Source organism: Eriocheir sinensis, chromosome 1 (genome assembly GCF_024679095.1).
Source record: "Eriocheir sinensis breed Jianghai 21 chromosome 1, ASM2467909v1, whole genome shotgun sequence".
Classification (NCBI taxonomy): Eukaryota; Metazoa; Arthropoda; class Malacostraca; order Decapoda; family Varunidae; genus Eriocheir; species Eriocheir sinensis.
Window position 1 is genome coordinate 15,748,309 of NC_066509.1, and position 21,120 is coordinate 15,769,428.

The following is a 21,120-nucleotide window of genomic DNA, read 5'->3' on the forward strand; positions in this document are numbered from 1 at the left end:
TCATTTGTAGGCAGCCATAAGGCTGAAAATACACAAAAATACCATACAATGAGTTTCATGTGGTGAGTAATGGGGAAGTGGGAAGGGTGATGTGTGTGTGTGTGTGTGTGTGTGTGTGTGTGTGTGTGTGTGTGTGTGTGTGTGTGTGTGTTTTATATATATATATATATATATATATATATATATATATATATATATATATATATATATATATATATATATATATATACACACACACACACACACACACACACTCACACAATATGTATAAACGCCGTATGTATGTGTTCATGTACGGTCATTAATAAATGATCGATGCACTGGGGCCCGATGCCCATAGCGTCATTATTTAATCAACCGCTAATGGCGCGAGAGGATTGGCATGGCTTGCTGTGGCTCGTTCGTAAGGTTCGAACCACCCACCGACTGTTTCACAGCTCGAACCATGCCATATTATATGCTGTTAGGAAACTAACATGTATGCATACTCACTTAACCTGCCTACTTATCTATCTGCCCAATTACCTACTTATCTACTTACGTACCTGCCAACTTAACATACCTGCCTATTTACATACCTGCCTATTTACCTACCTGTCTACTTACCTAACTGACTCTTCACCTGCCTCTCTACTTACCTAACTGACTCTTTACCTGCCTGTCTACTTACCTGGTTGCCTACTTAACCTCCTGTCTACCTACCTACCTTCCTACTCACCTTTTTACCTACTTACTTAACTACGTACGTTCTCCCTGTCCCTTCCCACTCACACATCATATTTTTTTTTTTACAACAAAGGAGGCAGCTCAAGGGCACACAAAAAAGGAAATAATAATAAAAAAGCCCGCTACTCGCTGCTCCTAAAAAAGAATCAAAAGAGGTGGCCGAAAGAGAGGTCAATTTCGGGAGGAGGTGTCCTGATACCCTTCTCTTGAAAAAATTCAAGTCGTAGGCAGGAGGAAATACAGATGAAGGAAGATTGTTCCAGAGTTTACCAGCGTGAGGGATGAAAGAGTGAAGATGCTGGTTAACTCTTGCATAAGGGGTTTGGACAGTAGAGGGATGAGCATGAGTAGAAAGTCGTATGCAGCGGGGCCGCGGGAGGGGGGAGGCATGCAGTTAGCAAGTTCAGAAGAGCAGTCAGCGTGGAAATATCGATAGAAGATAGAAAGAGAGGCAACATCGCGACGGAATTTAAGAGGTAGAAGACTATCAGTAGGAGGAGGAGAGCTGATGAGACGAAAAGCCTTAGACTCCACTCTGTCCAGAAGAGCTGTGTGAGTGGAGCGTCCCCACACGTGAGATGCATACTCCATACGAGGGCGGACAAGGCCCCTGTATATGGATAGCAACTGCGCGGGGGAGAAGAACTGGCGGAGACGATACAGAACGCCCAACCTCGAGGAAGCTGATTTAGCGAGAGAGGAGATGTGAAGTTTCCAGTTGAGATTTTGAGTAAGGGATAGACCGAGGATGTTTAGTGTTGAAGATGGTGATAGCTGAGTGTTGTCGAAGAATAGGGGATAGGTGTTTGGAAGATGGTGTCGAGTTGATAGGTGGAGAAATAGAGTTTTTGAGGCATTGAAGGACACAAGGTTCCTTCTGCCCCAATCGGAAATAATGGCAAGGTCTGAGGTTAAGCGTTCTGCAGCCTCCAGTCTGGAGTCGTGTGCTTCCTGTTGAGAGGGTCTTCTACTGAAAGAAGTTGAATAATGCAGAGTGGAGTCGTCGGCGTATGAGTGGACAGGACAGTTTGTTACGGAAAGAAGATCATTGATGAATAACAGGAAGAGAGTGGGTGATAGGACAGAGCCCTGTGGAACACCACTGTTGATAGGTTTAGGGGAAGAACAGTGACCGTCTACCACCGCAGAGATAGAATAGCCGGAAAGGAGACTGGAGATAAAGGAACAGAGAGAGGGATAGAATCCGAAAGAGGGCAGTTTAGAAAGCAAAGACTTGTGCCAGACTCTATCGAAGGCTTTCGATATGTCTAGCGCAACAGAAAAAGTTTCACCGAAACGGCTAAGAGAGGATGACCAAGAGTCAGTTAAGAGAGCAAGAAGATCGCCAGTAGACCGCCCCTTGCGGAATCCATACTGGCGATCAGATAGAAAGTTAGAAGTGGAAAGGTGCTTTTGTATCTTCCGGTTAAGGACTGATTCAAAAGCTTTAGATATACATGAAAGTAAAGCTATAGGGCGGTAGTTTGAGGGATTGGAGCGGTCACCCTTCTTAGGTACAGGCTGTACAAAGGAATACTTCCAGCAGGAAGGAAAGGTAGATGTTGATAGGCAGAGGCGAAAGAGTTTGACCAGGCAGGGTGTCAGCACGGAAGCACAGTTTTTAAGGACAATAGGAGGCACTCCATCAGGTCCATAAGCCTTCTGAGAGTTGAGGCCAGGGAGGGCATAGAAAACATCATTCGGAAGAATCTTAATAACAGGCATAAAGGAGTCAGAGAGGGGATGAGTAGGAGGAATATGCCCAGAATCGTCCCCGTTCCTCCCCACCCCTCCAATCCCTCTTCGTTATACCTACCGACCTACTATTTCACTTTATCTGCTTACCTGTTTATTTACTTACCTACCCATCCGCTTACCCACTCAACTATTTACCTATACTTACATACATACCTAATTATCTACTTACCTACCCACCTGTTTGCCCACGTAACTATTTACCTATTCCTACATACTTAACCTCCATATTTTTTCGTTACCCATCTGTTTGCCCACTTGATAACTTCCCTATACTTACAGTCTTACCTATTTTTGACTTACCCATCTTCTTGCCCGCTCAATTACTTACCTGTACATACCTACCAATATATATCACCTACCTACCCATTTGTTTGCCCACTTAAGTACTTACCAACGCATACATGCTTACCCAATTACTTACTTACTTACCCATCTGTTTGAGCACCTTACCCATCTGCTTGCCCACTCAACTACTTACACACGTTCGTAATTATTTATCCACTAATCCATTTGCCCACTCATCTACATACCTATATTTTCCTATCTATTTCCCTGCCTACTTTTAGTCCCGGTAGCTACTTGCCTCTACTTCCCTGCAGCCGTCGCGCTCCTCCTTGTCCGTGGAAAGTTGTGTTGCCGGTTCTTTGCCCGTTCATTGATCATTCGAGGGTGCCGGAAACTTGTCGACGTAGTTAGAAGTTTGCTGCTGCCTCGCCCGGCTCCTGTTTGTGCTTTTATGTATAATGATGGTAGTTAGGAGGAGAGTGATAATAATGGTGGTGATGATGGTGATGGGGGAGGAGGAAAAAGAGGAAGAGGAATAGAAACAGGAACAGGAGGAGGAGGAGGAGGAGGAGGAAGAGGAAGAGGAAGAGGAAGAGGAGGAGAAGGAGGAGGAGGAGGAGGAGGAGGAGGAGGAGGAGGAGGAAACATGGAAACATGGACAAGCAGGCAGCAGAATGCCTGTTGACTCATTGTGAAGCTGCCTGCTTTTAGTGATCTAATCAAACCGTATGCCACAGGAGTGACCTGCGGAAGAATTAAAGCACTAATGTTCATACTGAGGATTGCGTTCAGTTCACTCCCGACGCAGCAAAGTGACGGTCAATACGATTCTTAAAAGAGTTGATTGCTTCCGCACTAACCACTCCAGCAGGAAGGCTGCTCTTCGAAAAATAACTCCTACCGATATCCGTACTGCATCGCTTTGCTTGGATTGTTTTACCGTTGTTACTTGTTCGCGGGTTAGTTTGTAGGGTGAAGAGTTTGGAGTGATCGGCATTGCTGAACTTGTTCAGGTATTTGAAGACATGTATAATGTCTCCTCTTAATCGTCTCTTTTCCAACGTTAAGAGGTTGAGTCATCTGAGTCGTTCTTCGTGAGATTGCATCCCCAATGATGGTATCATTTTCGTAGCGCGTCGCTGTACTTTCTCGAGTAGTTCAATGTCTTTCTTGTAATTAGGGGACCAGAAATGCACGGCGTATTTCAGGTGGGGCCTTTCCAGGTGGGGCCTTACCAGCGAATTATGCAAGAAGGAGGAGGAGGAGGAGGAGGAAGAGGAAGAGAAAGAGGAAGAAGAGGAGAAGAAAATTAAAAGAAAAAGTAAAAGTAAAAGAAACAAGGTAAAGACGATGAAGAAGAAAGAAAAAGGAAAGACGAAGAAAAACAGCAAAAGAAAAAGAAAAGAAAAGAAAATGCAAAAGGAAGTGAAAGAGAAAAAAATAAGAGAGAAAACATGAATATTCAAGAATAGAAAATACAAAGAAATTTAAGTGAATGTGCTAAAACATATACTAAGTGATAATATACCTACTCTAATGTTACCTCCGTTAAAATTTCCTGCGGTGGACTTGTTAACATTTCACGGAGTAGGAAAATATTCCTCGAAACCCAGAGGAATTTCAAGGGTAAAGAAACTGTGTGATGGCTTTTATTCTTGCCGTTTCTCGAGTCGCTGCGTTGAAGGAGACACTGAAACAGGAGAATACAAAGGAGAGGAAGTAATTACAAAAGGGTCTGGAAAATCTTTACGTGCATGAGCGAGTGTGCCGAGAATGTAAATATCAAGACCTCTGTGAGCTGACCTCTCCGTGTTTAATTTGGCAGCCTGTCGACCTCACTTCACCGGCATTCTCTCCTTTCCTTTTTGATCAAGTGTATTCTGGACTCTCGGCATGTTTTAAGTGAGGCAGAGTATGAGAATAGACGTTGGTTTCACAGAGAGTGGAAGATAGTCAGATGAAGAAGGAGAGAAATACACATTGACACACACACACACACACACACACACACACACACACACACACACACACACACACACACACACACACACATCTACAACTCCGAAAAAGAGTTCATACGGATTTTAAAATAACGAAACGAAAAAAAAGAGAAAAACTGAGAAAAGAGAGCCAAGGTTTCAACTATGGTGCAACATGAGATATAGCACACACACACACACACACACTAATCTACAACACAAAAAAAGAGTTCATACGGATTTTACGACCGAAGATAACGAAACGGAAAAAATATGAGAAAAAGAGAAAAAAATAGCCAAGGTTCCAACTATTTTGCAACATGAGATAAAGCACACACACACACACACACACACACACACACACACACACACACACACACACACACACACACACACACACACACACACACACACACACAGTATCGATCGCCTCTCGTGTTTCATAAGCAGACTCTTTCTTGTGTCTCCAGACTCGAGGGACGAAACACACAAAGAAACACCCGATTTGATGCTTCAAGAGAGAGAGAGAGAGAGAGAGAGAGAGAGAGAGAGAGAGAGAGAGAGAGAGAGAGAGAGAGAGAGAGAGAGAGAGAGAGAGAGAGAGAGAGGATGAAAAAAGATGAAAAACAAGAAAAGGATGAAAAAGAAGAGGATGAAAAAAGAAGAGAAAAAAGAAGAGAAAAAAAGAAGAGAAAAAAGAAGAGGAGAAAAACAGAAGAGAAAGAAGACGAAGAAAAAAAAGAGAAAGAAGAAGAGAAAAAAGAAGAGAAAAAAAGAAGAGAAAAAATGAAGAGAAAAAAGAAGAGAAAAAAAGAAGAGAAAAAAGAAGAGAAAAAAGAGGGTAAAGATTCGTATTAGGTCCGTGCCAGTATCTCATAATCTACCTTATGAAACATCAGTATCTCTTCATATATCTTTTCTACAAACCTTCAACAGTCATGGAAACGCTTTGAAAATCCAATTCAAGGACTTTTTTTTACTCCTGAAAATAGGGGATAATGTTTACGAAAGCGCGTCGCCTCCTCTGGCGGCGGCCGCGACGACGCTGCACCCGCCGCAGCCGTAAAATAGCTCGCAGTGGGTTTAGGGTCGGGGAGCATATTTAAACTACTCCAACCGAACTTTACGACCTACTAACGGGGGGGCTGCGCCCCCCTCGACCCCCCCTTCTAACCAGGGGGGGCGTAGCCCCTCCTGGACCCCCCCACATGTATATGTGACTTATTTCAGCAAGGAGGTATTTCTCGCAACACCGGCTGCACCGCCGCCAGAGGAGGCGACACGCTTTCGTAAACATTATCCACTATTTTCAAGAGTAAAAAAAAAGTCCTTGAATTGGATTTTCAAAGCATTTCCATGACTGTTGAAGGTTTGTAGAAAAGATATATGAAGAGATACTGAGGTTTCATAAGGTAGGTAATGAGATACTGGCACGGACCTAAAATGAATCTTAACCAAAAAGAGAAAAAAAGAAGAGAAAAAATGAAGAGAAAAAAGAAGAGAAAAAAGAGAAGTGAAAAAAAGAAGAGAAAAAATGAAGAGAAAAAAGAAGAGAAAAAAAGAAGAAAAAGAAGAGAAAAAAGAAGAAGAGAAAAAAAAAGAAGAGAAAAAAGACAAGAGAAAAAAAACAGAGAAGAGAGGTGGGAGGGTAAAGGGGTAGAGATTCTCCCACCCACACTCTCCCACGGTCCGTTACGTGCCTCAAACATTACCAACACGTGCTGGTTATAGCGAGGGCTCGGTAAATGTCTTCACGTCCGGTATCTCCGCCGCCGCCGTAAAGAATGGTCGTGTTGCTAATTAATGCTCCCGCCGCGAATAATAATATAACTCATCCGGTTACTGTTTAGCATTTTTTTATCCTTTACTTGACGAATAGCACACACATTCATATTTGTAATGTTTCTGTGGCATCTGCGTAGAGGGTAGCTTTTTTTTTGTATTTTTTCCATATATTAGTATTGTGAAATTTGCCCCGTTATTTTAATATATCTTTATCTATTCATTTATATATCCATTTCTTTTATTTATCTGTATCGTTTGTTTAGTGTTTATTATTATTTTTGTATTTTTTTATATTCTTATTTTGAAATTTGCCCCGTTATTTTGATACATCTTTATCTATTCATTTATATATCTATTTATTTTGTTTATCTGTTTCGTTTGTTTAGTGTTTATTTTTATTTTTGTATTTTTTATATTCTTATCTTCAAATTTTCCCCGTTTAAGTACCTATACTCATTTCTGTCTTTCGTTTCAGGACATTTGAAATTTGAACTGAGAGCATTTTTGTCTATGGACGTGTTATGAGAACTTAGGAAGCCTGGGGCCGTATTCTCTGACGCTTTCGGCTCTCACTACAACTATTTCCAAAGCCCGCAAAGGAGATTAGTCGGATTCTCATGAGTGTTCTCGTTCATGGTGCAGGAGCCTTGCTAAACTATCACTAGGCTCATAAAACTACCCATGGAAATTCTTACAACTTCTACGAAAGCCTTATCAAATGTGTGTGTGTGTGTGTGTGTGTGTGTGTGTGTGTGTGTGTGTGTGTGTGTGTGTGTGTGTGTGTGTGTGTGTGTGTGTGTGTGTGTGTATTTGTGTGTGTCTGTGTGTGTAATAATAATAATAATAATAATAATAATAATAATAATAATAATAATAATAATAATAATAATAATAATAATAACAACAACAACAGGTTTATTAATGTATGGCAGCCGCTAGGATGAAAATATACAAATGGAAAATACAATAAATTAATACTAAGTAGGCTATGCTAAAGGGAGAGAGAGATGATTGGGGGTGATTAGGGAGAGCTAAAAATAGACAAAAAGGAGAGGGAGGATAGTGTGAAGGGGGCAGATAGAGAATGGCGGCGAGGCGCTAATCTGCACCGCGGCCCTTTGGGTTAACAGGGCTATCACATGCTGGGCAGTGGTTATCATCCGCACTATCGCCGGCACTGCGCTTCGTTTGAAACGGTCGGTTTGCTGCGCACTGAAGGGGGTGAGTGTGTTGTGGTGTCTGGTGAAGCGGGTGGGGGGAGGCGGCGGTGGCGAGGATGGTGAAGCAGGGAGATGCCGAATTTTCTGAGGGCATCCTGGTGCCTGTCAGAGAGCCTCGGTAGACTCATTGTGGTCAGGGCATTGTCGTAGGTGTGGTAATCAGGGACTAAAATGACCCTGAATCCCCTCTTCTGTACCTTCTCAAGCTGCTGTTGTTGGGTGAGGGTAAGGGAGGATGATCACGCCGGGGAGGCATACATGAGTTTTGGCACTATAAATGATGTGTATATACTGCACAGCTCAGCAGCCGGTGCCCCCAGCGTCCTGAGTCTACGCAGCATGTACAGCTTGTGGGAGGCTGCTCTAACGGTGTTGGAGACGTGAAGCCTCCAGTTGAGCTGGTTATCCACAATGATGCCGAGTAGTTTGGTGGACTGGACAACCTGGAGGTGCGGAGGTGGCACATCTCTTTTGGAGGTGCAGACGTGCATCACCATGGTCTTGGTGTTGTTAATTGTGCCACTGTTGTCCACCGTCCATGACTGAAGGTTGTCGAGCGACGCTTGAAGAGGTGCATAGTCTGGATCCCTGTTGTTGACGGGGACGCCCAAGGTGCTGTCATCAACGTATTTCCAGCGATGCGGTGTGTCCATGAGGGCGTTGTTAATGAGCACCAAGAAGCAAAGAGGACCAATATTAGTGCCTTGCGGGACGCCACACGTCAGCTGTAGAGGGGAGGAGACAGAGCCCTGGGAGCGAACTATTTGCTGGCGTGCACTGAGGAAATCAGTCAGCCACGAGACAATATTAGGGTGAAGCCTTGGTGATGACAATAGTGTGGTCTGCAAGGTCAAGTGCTTTCCTGAAGTCGACAAAAGCAAGGGCAAGGGAGGTGTGTGTGTGTGTGTGTGTGTGTGTGTGTGTGTGTGTGTGTGTGTGTGTGTGTGTGTGTGTGTGTGTGTGTGTAAGCCGTGAAATGTTTGAGAATAATGGCCGTGGTTATTGTATTCCCTTGACGTAGATTTGAAATACGAATACACGCCAGTTCATTGCCTTTATCGTGTTCCATCCGGTGCCACGAAGTTATCACCCAACCCTCTTGTGCTACCGAGGCTCTTCATATACAGCTTTCCCTTGTCTGTGCCTGTGCGAAATACGATCCATAAGTTAATCAACGCGTACGAAATACCATCTAGTAGTGTGTGTTTCATATTCCCAGGACACGAGATACCTTACTGAAAATCCACTTCGTCTGCGACACATTTTGAAATATTTACGTTTCCAGAATAAGACAACTTCCCGCACCTTTTATGTTTGTGAAATGCGACTCTTTTTTCGCGGTTTTATTCCCCGGTTATCAAATGCGATCCTCTTCCGTGGTTTGCTGCGTTTGTGGAAAGGAATCATTATTGTGTTTTTTCCTTGGAAGCTCAACTGTCACCTGAATAATAACTGAAATACAATGGACGTACCCCTTTGAAAAAACAAGTTACACCCTCGCTCCCTCCCGTCGCTCACTTTCCTGTTTTTCGTAGTTTTTTTAGTGTTTTTAGCTTTTTACGTTTTCTTTTTAGTCTGTTACATTCATCTTTTCTCCTCTTGCTTACTCACCTGAATTTTTTTTTTGTATACTTTTTACCATTTATTTTAGTTTTTCTTTTTCAGCTATTTTGCAGATTTTTTTTTTTTATCGTTTTACAGTATTTTTTTTACACTTTCAATCTCAGTCACATCCTCGCTCCCTCCCGTGGCTCACTCACATGATTTTCGTATTTTTTTCAGTATTTTCAGATTTTTACGTTTATTCATTTATTTTTTTATTTAGTCTCAGTCACATTCTTGTTTTCTCCTCTTGCTCACTCACTTACATTGTGCAGTTTTCTTACGTTTTTATTCATTTTTCTAGTTCTATTCTTTCCATCTTTTTAACATTTTTTCAGTTTTCTTATTGTTTTTTTGCAGTTTTATTTATTTTGTACAGTTTTCTTTTTCAGTTTTAGTTTGTCACATACTCCCTCACGCCTTTGTTTGTCTGACTTCCGTATTTTTTCTTGATCCATAGAAGAAAGCAACAGCCACACGCAGCCAAGTAGAATTTTTTTGGTATTTTTCGGCCGTTCTTGAAGATTTTTTCCCCTTTTGTTGATATCTATGGAGAGCCAGTAACGAAAACATGTGAATGGAAGATGGTAGACAAGTGAATCGATCTTTGATTATGACTTATTATGCCTTTTTCTTTTCCCAGTTCCCGGCGCAGGTCTAGTGAAAGGTCCTAAGTAGCGCTCAGTCATTAGAAAGAAGAGATTTACTTTGCGTTCATTTGATCTTTTCTGTTATTCAAATTTGCATCATTAGGTTCAGTTTGTTTACCATTTTTCTTTCTGAACTCTCTTATAGTATTTGTACATCATTTTTACATGTCTTTATTGTTGTATGTTGAATTATCAACGTACATTATTTCTATACATATTTTTACATTATTTTTACATTTTTTGCATAATTTTTTATATAATTTTTACGTTTACATGTATTTTTCACATTTCACATTTTTTTTTTATATATTTTACAAATACGTGTACGTACATTTTACATATATATATTTTTTTAATATTATTTGGTGTTCCATTTTTATAACTTTCACATCGCTGATGTTTAACTTCTGACGTTGACTTTAATATTTAGTTTTTTTTCTACGTCATTTTTTATTCATTTATATTTTTTTAAATTATTGCGCACATTCTCTCCCAAGGTAATTGGTGCGGCGGCGAGAATAAAAGCTGAAAAATGAAATATAAGAGTCTCATAATAAGGGAGAAAAATCAAGGGTGTATGTAACTGAGAACGTAAAACACCAGACGGACAGAAAGAGAGAAAGAAAACATCAAACGCTCCACTCACTCACACACGAAAGGAAAAGGTAAATATATATATATATATATATATATATATATATATATATATATATATATATATATATATATATATATATATATATATATATATATATATATATATATATATATATAAACACACACACACACACACACACACACACACACACACACACACACACACACACACACACACACACAGAAATGCACGCGAAAAAATAAATGATTAAATGAATCTTCTAGGGAAATTCACACGACGAAAATAATGATAAATCTTTGCCAACTATTTTAGTCTACATGAAATAACGGCAGAATATCTAATAATATACACTAAACCGAACAACTGCTAGTAAGTAAACTGTCCACCCATCAAGTAATAGATAAACAATGAGAAAATAAATACAAAATGATCCAACTGAGGTAGATAGGTATATAGATTGATAAATAGATAGATAGATAGAGAGATGAATAGAAAGATGTAGATAGCTTGATGGAGGGAGATCAAATACCTTTCGAAATATTCATTATAGAGACACAGATAATTGACGAATGCATGAATGAACGCACTAATAAACAAATAAAAAGGCAATAAAGTGAACAAAGAAATTATATGAAAACGAAATAGTGTAACAAGTAAATCAAATAAGTAAATAAATATATAAATAAACAGATAAATGAATACACAACTGAACAACAAGAGGAGACTAGGATTGGTATTATAAGACACCTTCGCTTCTCACATCAACTATTTTTAAAGGTCAAAGAGGGGGTCGTCGGGTTCCAATGAGTGTTTCCTTAGGCTCATGGTACAGAAGAAGGGTCAAACTACCACCAGGGTCATAGAACTATTACTGGAAATGCCCACAAAACCTTACAGCCCACGACGGCAGCCCAGTACTCCTGCCACCGCCGCCCCGCCCAAGCAATCTCCTCCAGCCCCGATAATTCCGCCCGCGCCTTTGTGGAATTAAAACCTCCTAATGACTTGTCGCCTCGTCTGCCCCGCGGTATAATTACATCCTCCCGCAATGCCTCGCGCTGCCCCGAGTCCAAGGAGCCGCTCTTTCATTATACCCGCTTGACAAGGGAGCGAACGTTGTCTTTAATCTCAGTCATGCTCTTCGGTTCCTCCTCCTCCTCCGCCTCCTTCTCCTCCATCTCCTTCTCCTTTTCCTCCTTCTCCTCTTCCTCCGCTTCCTCCTCCTCCTCCTTCTCCTTCTTCTCCTCCTCCTCCTCCTTCTCCTCCTCCTCCTCCTTCTCCTTCTCCTCCCTCCATTCTCCCATTTTTTTTTATCTCGGTCATGCAGTTCGCTTTTTTTTTTTCTTCCTCCTCCCTCACTCTTTGTCTCCTTTTCGTAGCCCTTTTTTTTTTCACTATATCTGCTATCTTTTTTTTCACTTCAATCATGCACTTTGGTTTCTCCTCCTTCTTTTCCTTCTTCCTTCTTTTCTTTTCCTTTTCGTAGCTTTTTAAAATAGTTTTCAATTTATCTGCCATTTTTTTCAATAATCACGCACTTGAGTTCCTCCTCTTTCTGTTGTATTTTTTCTTCTTTATGGAGCAGTTTTTGTTATTTTCATATATTTTATCTGCCATTCATTTTTTAATCATAGTCGTGTAGTTCAGCTTTTTCTCTTACTTCATTCTTTTTATTTCTCCCTGGCGTAGTGGTTTCATTTTTGTATTTAATTTATCAGCCTTATATTTTTCATCTAAGGCATGTAGTTTAATTCTCTCTCTCTCTCTCTCTCTCTCTCTCTCTCTCTCTCTCTCTCTCTCTCTCTCTCTCTCTCTCTCTCTCTCTCTCTCTCTCTCTCTCTCTCTCTCTCTCTCTCTCTCTCTCTCTCTCTCTCTCTCTCTCTCTCTCTCTCTCTCTCTCTCTCTCTCTCATATTTTTCCTTTTTTTATTTCTCCTTCTCGTAGCTTTTTTTTTTTTAATCATACATGCCGTTCAATTTTGATCTAATTCATGCAGTTCTTTCTTCTACTCCCTCATTCTTTTCTCCATTCGTAGGACTTTTTTATTTTATTTTTTAATCTTACTCATGCAGTTCACTTCTTCCTCCATCATTCTTTTTTTCTCTCTTCATTTCGTAGCACTTTTTCACGTTATCATTATACCTCCCATGTATTTTTTTTATCTTCATCATGCAGTTCAGCTTTTCCTCTCCCTTCTTCATTCTCTTCTTCTCCTTTTTTTAGCCTTTTTTTCCACTTTTCATTATGTCTGTCATTTTATCTATAATTTCAATCATGCGCTTCGGTCCGTCCTCGTTTGACTTTATTCTTTCTTTCTTCTTACTTTTTCAATATATCTTCCATTTTTCTTCTTTCCTTCTTTCTTCTCGCCGATGTGTTTTTTTCTCTTTATAATCGGTTTGGTTCGTCCTCCTCCTACTTGTCTTTTCTTTCTTCTTGGTCTTTGTAGCGGGTCTTTTTCTATTCCTTCTATAATCTCGACCACGCTGTTCGGTTTGTTCTCCTCCTCCTTCGCTTGTCTTCTTTTCCTCTCCACTTCGCTGTGCTTTTGTTTTTCTTCTTAACAATAACCCGGCATGAGATTCGGTTTGTCTTCTTTCTCTTCCTTCTCTCCATTCTTTCTCCTCTTTTTTCTCCCTCTCCTCTTTTCGCTTTTCTTTTTTTAGTCTAACATTCACTTCGGTTCACTCCTGTTCCTTTTCATAATTTCCCCTTTTTTTTTTCTTTCCGATGTATTTTTTATTCTCTAACATTCTCTTCGGTGCGTCCATTTCTCCTCTTCACCCTTTCCCCTTCTTTTCCTTCTCCTCGATGCGTTTTTTTTTTTTGTTTTTTTTTAGTTTCTAGCATTCAATTCCGTGCGTCTAAATCTTTCTCTTCATCCCTTCCCTTTTTCTTTCTTCTCGATGCCTTTTTGTTTTCTTTTTGTCAACATACACTTCAGTTCGTCATCCTCTGCCTCTTCATCCCTTTCCTTCTTTTTCTCTATTCTTCTCTAGTTTCTTTCTTCTCTCTTTTAATGTCAGTATGTAGTTCGATTTCTTTTCTTCCTCATCTCTTACTTTCCTGTTCTGTTTTCTTTATTTGTTCGCTTTAATCCCTCTTTCCTCGCTTTTCTTTTTTTCTTTTCTCACTGAGCAGGGTTTTACATTTTCCTCGGCGTGGGTGTCAGTGGCTCCCTGAAGTCCTCTCCTCGCCTCGTCTCACTCTCTCGTCTCTCTTTTTTTTTTTATTTTCACTCGCGTTGATTTTTATGTTCGTTCGCAGGTACTTTTTTTTTCTTGAGTTTCTTTTTCTCACGAGTATAATAGTTAGTTCCTTCCCCACTCACTCACCCAAGAACTCTCCTCACTCTCCACACACCTAGGCTTTCTTTATACTTTCTTTCCTTCGACATAGTTATTATTATTATTACCATTTTCATTATTATTATTATTATTATTATTATTATTATTATTATTATTATTATTATTATTATTATTATTATTATTATTATTATTATTATTATTATTATTATTATTATTATTATCATTATCATTATCATTATTATTATTATTATTATTATTATCATTATTATCATTATTATTATCCTCACTATTTTGATTATCGTTTTCTGCATAACTTCACAGTGGATGATTTTGTTCAGTAGAAATTCTCTTTATTTTCTCATTTTTTTCATCTTTGGCTTCAATTTTCGTGTCGTAATCAGCTGCAGTTTCCATGTTCTCATTATGGTCGTGGCGCAAGAATCTGAGGTCTTCATTATCATACTCTAGCAACATATCTGTCACACAGCTATTCCTATCGTTTCTACTACTACTACTACTACTACTACTACTACTACTACTTCAATATTGTGAAGCGTGGGGTCAGCGGTAGGAGGGTCGAGGGAAGGGAAGTGGAAAGGTGAGCAAGGGAGAAGCAGGAATAGAAGCTAATAGAGTGGATGGGTTACATAGAATTACATAGAATTACATAGAAAATCAGACCACACAGACCCGATGGTCCAGACTTGGTGGTCTGTCCTTAAACCTAAGTGATTTTACATTAATCAGAAGGCTCCAAAACGTTGCATTTCTACTCTAGTTGATATTAAGTTGAAGGAAGTGACGGTCGAGCTTATTTTTGAAGGAGTCAATCGTGTTACACTGGACCACCGATGGTGGAAGCTTATTCCATTCTCGCACTACAACGTTGGTGAAGAAAAATTTGGTGCAGTCTGAATTTACTTGTCTACATCTGAGTTTTACGCCATTGTTCCTCGTGAGCAAAGTGTCATCGATCATAAACAATGTTGATCTGTCTACATTCGTGAAACCATTAAGTATTTTAAAACATTCGATCAGTTTTCCTCGGAGGCGACGTTTCTCAAGAGAGAACATGTTAAGGGTAGAAAGTCTTTCTTCGTAGGATTTGTTGCGCAAGGAAGGGATCATTTTTGTTGCCCGACGCTGAACACCTTCTAGTTTAGCAATGTTATTTGCATGGTGGGGAGACCAAAACTGTGCCGCATATTCAAAGTGGGGTCTGACTAAACTATTGTAGAGCGGAAGTATTACATCTTTATTCTTGAATAAAAAGTTTCTTTTAATGAAGCCCAACATTCTGTTCGCTTTATTTGCTGCATCGATGAATTGCTGTGAGAATTTGAGGTTTGACGCGATTTTGACCCCCAAGTCCTTGACGCATTGAACGCTTTTGAGTTTAAAGCCGCGCATTTAGTAATCGAACTTCTTATTCCTCGTTCCAACTTAAAGGACTTGTCTACGTTAAAGGGCATCTCCCATCTATCCGACCAAGCTGAAATTTTGTGTAAATCCTCTTGGAGGCCTTGCCTGTCTTCGTCAGTGAGAACCGAGTTACCAATCTTTGTGTCGTCTGCAAATTTACTAATGCGTTTATTGAGTCCAACATCCACGTCGTTGATGTAAATAATGAAGAGCACTGGGCCAAGAACCGAGCCCTGAGGGACGCCACTAGTGACCGGCGCCCACTCTGAGTTAAATCCGTCAATCACTACTCTTTGTTGTCTGTTGCTCAACCAATTCGCGATCCATTGGTTTACTTGACCGTCAATACCTATTTGCTTTAATTTGTAAAGTAATTTATGATGCGGAACTTTATCAAACGCTTTCTGGAAATCAAGATAGACTACGTCCAGTGATTTGGTTACGTCATAAAGAGTGAAGAGGTCGTTATAAAAGGTAAATAGGTTTGATAGGCAGGATCTTTTGTTTCGGAAGCCATGTTGTGAGTCCCCAGTTAATGAGTGGCTTTCAAGGTAACTCACAATTTTGTCTCTAATTATGCCCTCAAGTAGGTTACCTACAACCGAAGTTAGACTAATGGGCCTGTAATTACCTGGTACTTTTTTGTCTCATTTCTTAAAAATCGGTGTCACGTTAGCCTTTTTTCAATCTGAAGGTACGATGCCTTGTCGCAAGGACATATTGAATACGGTTGTGAGGGAGGAGAGTATGTCGCTCTTTGTTTCTTTCAGCAGAGTTGGATATACTTTGTCAGGTCCAGGACTTTTATTTGTTTTAAGTGATTTGAGGCTTTGAGGGAAGGATTCATGGGGGAAGAGAGGGAGGATGGAAAAGATGATGGAGTGTAGATGGGTAAGTTGTGGGAAGGAGGAGGAAAGAAAGAAAAATAACAAAGAAGGAGGACAGATGAGGGGAAGAGAGGGAACAAAGAGTGGGAGAGAAGCATGGCAGAGGGAGGCAGAGGGGACTGGAGAGAGGATAAAAAGACGAGGAGAGAAGAGTGGCAAAGGGAGAGGGAAAGAGAAAGGAAGCGTGGGACGATGAGAGAGAGAGAGAGAGAGAGAGAGAGAGAGAGAGAGAGAGAGAGAGAGAGAGAGAGAGAGAGAGAGAGAGAGAGAGAGAGAGAGAGAGAGAGAGAGAGAGAGAGAGAGACACAGAGAGAAACAGAGACAGAGACAGAGACAGAGACAGAAACAGAGACAGAGACACAGATAGAAACAGAGACAGAGACAGACACACAGACAGAGACAGAGACAGAGAGAGAGAGATTAATTGTTGGTATTTAAGTGGGGAGAGTGAGAGACAGGAAGGGAGAGAGGGAGGGGAAGGGAGGGGAAAGGGAGGGAGGGAGAGGGGAAATAAGAGAGGAAGTGTCTTGGGATCTGACGACAGTTTATGTAATGAGAGGAAATCTTGATGAAGAGAGAGAGAGAGAGAGAGAGAGAGAGAGAGAGAGAGAGAGAGAGAGAGAGAGAGAGAGAGAGAGAGAGAGAGAGAGAGAGACGTAATCCTTCCATTTATATATTCATGGCTTTCTGATGCTTTTTATTTTATTTATTTATTTCTAACTTCGTTCTCTCAGTTAAGCTTTTTCCTTATTCATTTTCCCTGATTCCCTCATTTCTTTATCATCTCTCTCTCTCTCTCTCTCTCTCTCTCTCTCTCTCTCTCTCTCTCTCTCTCTCTCTCTCACCCTGGGTCCTTGAGGAATAGTTATTGTTCCTTCGACTTTCATGGCCTGTATTTTTTTCTCCTCATCGGGCCGAGAGCAACTACCCACCTGTCTCACTCCCTCTCCTCCTCTTCCTCCCTCCCTCTCACTCTCAGTCACCCACGCTCTCTACCATCCCCTCGCAACCACCTACCTGTCTCTCTCACTCTCACTTCCTCCCTCACTTATTCTCCTACTTTCTCAATGTCGTTTTCTATCTACATGTCTCTCCTTCTCCCTCTCTCCCTCCCTCACTCCCATTCACTCCTGCTCACTCTCTTCCTATCGTTTCCCACCTACCTGTCTCTCCCTCACTCCCTCCTCCATTCTCCCTCACTCCCACTCACTCTTTCCCTCTTGTTTTCCATCTTTGTTACTCTCCCTCCCTCTATTACTCCCAATCACTCCTACTCACTCCCACTCACTTTCTCCCTGTCGTTTTCCACTTATCTGCCTCTCCCTCACTCCCTTCCTCAATTCCCACTTATTTCCACTCACTCTCTTCCTGTCGTTTTCCACCTACTTGCCTCTTTTTCATTCTCTCTCCTTCTCACTCCCTGCCCCTCCCTCCCTCCCTCTCCCCCACTCTCACTATTTCTTCCACTCTCCATCTCGTGTCTCGTACTCGTTTCCTAAGCCTCTTTTATTTTTTTCCCCTCCCATCACCTCCCATCCTATATATTTTCCCTTCCTTTTACACTCCATCCTCTATTTTTTGTACCTTTTTTTATTGGCATCGCAGACGCCGATCAACAGATTGTCCATCTTGTTGTTTTTGTTGTTGTTGTTCCCTTTAAGTTGTTTTCCTGGCTTACCCATGCATTGTAGACATGACGTTGTATAATAACATTTGTTAGCCCTGATGAACCCTACAACATGGCATTATAATAAAGTCAGTTTCTTTTTTTTTTATATCTTGGCCTGTGGCGCCGGTAGGCCTTCATAGTAGGGCCTGATGGTCGGCCCCAGCTCGTTGTGGCGCAGGCAGGTGTTTATTGTGGCGCCATCTTTACTTTTCAGCATTTTCCATTTTAGACCCCTAGTTGCATAAAATGCCATTGCCATTCTATAGTAAGATGACCAGAACTGAACCGCGTAGTCAAGATGAGGTCTAACTAATGCTAAATATAGTTTGAGGAAGACTTCGGCGCTTCTGTTGCTTACGCTCCTTGAAATAAATCCCAGTACCCTATTTGCTCGATTTCTAGCTTGAATGCATTGTGCCCTTGGACGGAGATCAGAGCTCACTAAGACCCCTAAATCTCTCTCGCACCCAGACCTGCTTATGGGAGTGTCATTTAAGCAATAGCTATGTGAGGGGTTGTTCCTACCTACACTCAGAATACTGCACTTCCCTACATTGAACACCATATGCCATTTATCCGCCCAGTCATACAATCTGTTTAGTTCATCCTGGAGAATACTAGCGTCCTGATCCGACTCAATTACTCTACCGGTCTTGGTATCATCTGCAAACTTAACGACATCACTACTAATTCCTGTATCTAAGTCATTGATATAAATAATAAACAAAAGTGGACCCAATACCTAACCTTGTGGGACCCAACTCGTAACACATTTGTAACACACTTGTTTTCCTTCTCTCTATTTCTGTGTTATTCCAGGTATTGTTTTTCTCTTTTTTCCTCTTTTCCGTCTTTTTCTTGTTCATATTTATTATTACTAGTTTCGTTGTTCCCCTTTTATTGTTGCAATTATTATTATTATTATTATTATTATTATTATTATTATTATTATTATTATTATTATTGTTGTTGTTGTTGTTGTTGTTGTTGTTGTTGTTGTTGTTGTTGTTGTTGTTGTTGTTGTTGTTGTTGTTGTTGTTGTTGTTGTTGTTGTTGTTGTTGTTGTTGTTGTTGTTGTTGTTGTTGTTGTTGTTGTTGTTGTTGTTGTTGTTGTTGTTGTTGTTGTCGCCGTCGCCGTCGCCGTCGTCGTCGTCATCGTCGTTACACAGGGAAAAACATCCACCACCGAGTGACCTGCAGGGACTGAGACTGGCAGAATGTCATGAATCACCGAATCCCGTTATATATGAATGATAACAGGAGAGATGGTGTGGAAGAAGGCCCTCCAGACTCATGGCAGCGCGGGGCCCTCAGGACTTGATGCACGGAGATGGCGAAGCTTGCTGAGCAGCGCCAACTTTGGCAATGCAGCTATAGTGACCTGCGCAACACCATTGCAGCACTGGCAAGAAAACTCGCCTCCTCCAGCTGCCTTTATGTGGATGCCCTGAGTGCATGCCGCCTCATTCCTCTCGACAAGTGGCCGGGATGCAGGCCTAGAGGAGTCGGAGAAGTCCTGCGGAACATCGTGGGCAAATGCATCATGGCTGTCGTTAAAGATGTGAGGAGGGCAGCAGGGAACCTCCAAGTTTGCGCGGGGCAGCAGGCAGGGAGAGAAACAGCCGTCCATGCCATGCGGGAGATACTTGACCACGTGGAGTGCGAAGCAGTCTTTCTTGTTGACGCCAAGAACTCCTTCAACACAATAAATAGAAAGACTACAATACACAACATTAAAATCGTGCCCTAGCTTACCTATGTTTGTTGAAAATACATATAACCCCAGACCGACTTATACATAAATAACCACAGTGGAAAAGTGAGTGTTAAAATCATCTGAGGGAACAACACAAGGTAACCCAGTAGCCATGGCTATGTACGCCCTGGACCTATCAGTCCTTCAAAATGAAATCGCTCTCCACCTACCCACTCGACACAATCTTCCAAACAACTATCCTCTATTCTTTGACAACACCCAGCTATCACCTTCCTCAACGCTAAACATCCTCGGTCTATCCTTAACTCAAAATCTCAACTGGAAACTTCATATCTCATCTCTTACTAAATCAGCTTCCTCGAGGCTGGGCGTTCTGTACCGTCTCCGCCAGTTCTTCTCCCCTGCACAGTTGCTGTCCATATACAGGTGCCTTGTCCGCCCTCGTATGGAGTATGCATCTCATGTGTGGGGGGGCTCCACTCACACAGCTCTTCTGGACAGAGTGGAGGCTAAGGCTCTTCGTCTCATCAGCTCTCCTCCTCATACTGATAGTCTTCTACCTCTTAAATTCCGCCGCAATGTTGCCTCTCTTTCTATCTTCTATCGATATTTCCACGCTGACTGCTCTTCTGAACTTGCTAACTGCATGCCTCCCCCCCTCCCGCAGCCCCGCTGCACTCGACTCTCTACTCATGCTCATCCCTATACTGTCCAAACCCCTTATGCAAGAGTTAACCAGCATCTCCACTCTTTCATCCCTCACGCTGGTAAACTCTGGAACAATCTTCCTTCATCTGTATTTCCTCCTGCCTACGACTTGAACTCTTTCAAGAGGAGGGTATCAGGACACCTCTCCTCCTGTATTTGATCTTCCTTTCGGCCACCTCTTTTGTTTTACTTTAGGAGCAGCGAGTAGCAGGCTTTTTTTTTATTGTTGTTTTCTTTTTTTGTTGCCCTTGAGCTGCCTCCTTTGTTGTAAAAATAAAAAAAAATGCAAAAACACAGGTGAAACAGGTGGCTTATGCGGATGACCTCTCAGGTGCTGGTAAAATCTCAAGACTTTTTAGGGTGGTGGGACCTTGTGAACGCCGCCGGCCCTGAGATAGGATACATCCCTAACGCCACCAAGTCTGTCTTTATTGTCAAACCTGAACATTATGACCGTGCCGTAGAAGCCTTTAGTGGAAGTGGAGTCATTGTGACAAAGGACGGACAAAGACACTTAGGTGCAGTGATCAGGACAGAGGTGTTCAAGCAGGAGTACGTAGGAGACAAAGCAGCTGAATGGGTGAAGGAAATAGAAGCTTTGTCTGCCATTGCCAAGACTGAGCCACACGCTGCCTATTCAGCGTACACCAACAGCATCCAACATCGATGGACGTTCCTGATGCGCACCATCCCCGGCATCAGTCCACTCCTCCGACCATTGGAGAATGCCGTCAAGAATGTATTCTTACTGGCGCTGGTGAAATTTCATGCTTTGAGGGAGGAGG

General features: G+C 41.6%; 1 pseudogene; it reads left to right on the forward strand.

Annotated features, from left to right (window-relative positions):
• Positions 1 to 21,120, forward strand: part of LOC126995579 (hemicentin-1-like) — a 137,771-nt pseudogene that overhangs the window by 7,781 nt on the left and 108,870 nt on the right.